Source organism: Hyaena hyaena, unplaced genomic scaffold, assembly GCF_003009895.1.
Source record: "Hyaena hyaena isolate Hyena2069 unplaced genomic scaffold, ASM300989v1 scaffold_725, whole genome shotgun sequence".
NCBI classification, from domain to species: domain Eukaryota; kingdom Metazoa; phylum Chordata; class Mammalia; order Carnivora; family Hyaenidae; genus Hyaena; species Hyaena hyaena.
This window is the reverse complement of record NW_024081355.1, coordinates 1,015,405-1,017,602: the sequence shown is the minus strand read 5'-3', so window position 1 is coordinate 1,017,602 and position 2,198 is coordinate 1,015,405. Positions and strand designations below refer to the sequence as shown.

The 2,198-nt window shown below is 51.4% G+C and overlaps 1 non-coding gene across 1 annotated transcript; it reads right to left on the bottom strand.

The window, feature by feature from the left end:
* Positions 1–1,330: 1,330 nt before the first annotated feature.
* TRNAN-GUU lies at positions 1,331–1,404 on the bottom strand. Its single transcript has one exon. It is a non-coding gene; the product is annotated as a tRNA-Asn (tRNA).
* Between the last annotated feature and the right edge of the window lie 794 nt (positions 1,405–2,198).

The following is a 2,198-nucleotide window of genomic DNA, read 5'->3' as shown; positions in this document are numbered from 1 at the left end:
AATAATACACACACTGTGGGAGAAATGCCTGTCCTATAAATCAGAAGATAAATGAGGAGGAGGACCCACTGATCACGACATGATTGGTAGAGCAGTGACCACATCCAGGCATGCTCTGGGGACAGGAGACCATTGTTGGCCTACTTCCGGTGAAAATAAACTGAAGCACATCACCACCAAAGCTGAGGAAGATGTGGAGCTCTCACTTACTGCTGGGGTGAATGCAAAATGGTGCAGCCACCGAGGAAGACAGCCTGGCAAATTCTCACAAAACTAAACATATTCTTAATATAGGAGCCAGCGTTCGGGCTCTCTGCTGTTAGCCAGAGGAATTGAAAAGTTATGCCCACACAGAAACCCACACACGGAGGCCTACAGAGGCTTCACTCACAAATGCCAACTTAGAAGCAACCAAGATGTCCTTTAGCAGGTGAAGGGACACACGACCTGTGATACACACACACACACTGAAGTATTATTCCGCACTAAGAAGAAACGAGCTGCCAATCCACCAAAAGACACCGAGGAAGCTTAAATGTGTATTAGAAAGTGAAACAAGCCAATCTGAAAAGGCCACGTACTGTATGTGTCCAGCTATAGGACCTTCTGGAAAAGGCAAAACTAAGGAAACAGGAAAAGGATCGTGGTTGCCAGAAAGGGGGCGCAGAGGATATTTAGGCCAGTGACACTACTCTTTGATACTCACAGTGGTGGAGACATTTCACGAAACATGTGTCCAAACCCACCCACCAAGAGTGAACCCTAATGTTAACTATGGATTTCGATAGGTTCATCAGTTGTCAGAAATGCACCACCGCAGTGGGGGACGTTGACAAGTTGACAGCGAGGGAGGCTATTCTGTGGGGGTGGAGGGCAGGAATGAATGAGAAATCCCTGTCCCTTCCCTACAGCTTTGCTGTGAATCTAAAACTGCTCAAAAAAATACAATCTTAGTATTTTTTTTAAAGTCAGCGCCCCTAGAACAATTTTCCCAAAGCAAGCCATTTCGAACAATGAAGGCAAACATGTTTAGAAATTAACAACAACAAATGGAGTCGCAAAAAGTTTAACTTGCTCATCCAATCTCTTGGGCGGAATAGTTGCACCGCACTAGAACTTGGGTTCTAACGGTTTGAGTAGTTCCCAGGGTAGAGATATATAGCCGATAGGCCAGCGGACACTGTCAGAGAATGAGGTTGGGTGGCTCTTAACAGTTAGGTGATAGGAGCTGTATAGGACCCAGTACTCAGTAATGTGTACTTTATGTGAGGAAACATGCAGGTGATAAACGGCAGGAAACAGGCGGAACTGAGTTAAAAGAGGAACACCGCGTCCCTGGGTGGGCTCGAACCACCAACCTTTCGGTTAACAGCCGAACGCGCTAACCGATTGCGCCACAGAGACACAGCTTCTCGCATCTCTCCTGCCTCCTTAGGTAGCAAGTACCTAGTAACGTCGTGGACGTGCTGCCCTATAGACCAGCCAACTACCAGGAAGGCCTCGGAATACTGGAAAGGAGTCGGCAAAGCGTGTTCATCGCGTGAAAACCGTGAGCGGGCGATTCTGAAGGCAAAAGGGCAGTCCAGGGACCCTACCCTGCCTTGCTCCCCACCCGCCTTAAATGTTAGCGTCCCCGAGGCCGACGCGAGTGGGGCCCATGCGCAGGCGCACGTCCCCTGGGCGCGCCTGGTGACGCTTCCGGCTTCTCCGCCTGAACCAGTCCGCCCTTCACCGCCACTGCACCCCCGCGGATGTGCCGGCTGCAGGAAGCAGAAGGCGTAACTGCTCAGAAGGAGAGCCCGCCATTCGGGGATACCTTCGTGGATGGTGGGGTGCTTCCACTTCCTTCGGGTTCCTCTGCCCCGCAGAGAAGCTCTACGACGGCAGGGGTCGTGTCCGATGGTCGTTCTAGTGTCCCCACGCAGAGGACAGGGTCCGACAGTCACCAGGACACTCTCCTGGGACTTGTGAATAACTTTGGCGTCTTTAGCTTTTAGGCCCTCGATGAACTGAGGAACCCCGGGAATGGAAACAATGAAAAGCTTTTCTAAGCGGAAATTTGTTTTTCAAACGTTGCAAACGTATCCAGTTAACTGAGCAACATCCGCGGCGGGGCAGCTACGGGAGCGACGAAGCGTGCGCCACCCGACGGCTCCAGGTCCCGGCGACAAGCTCTGAGCTCCGCTGGGCACGTGCTC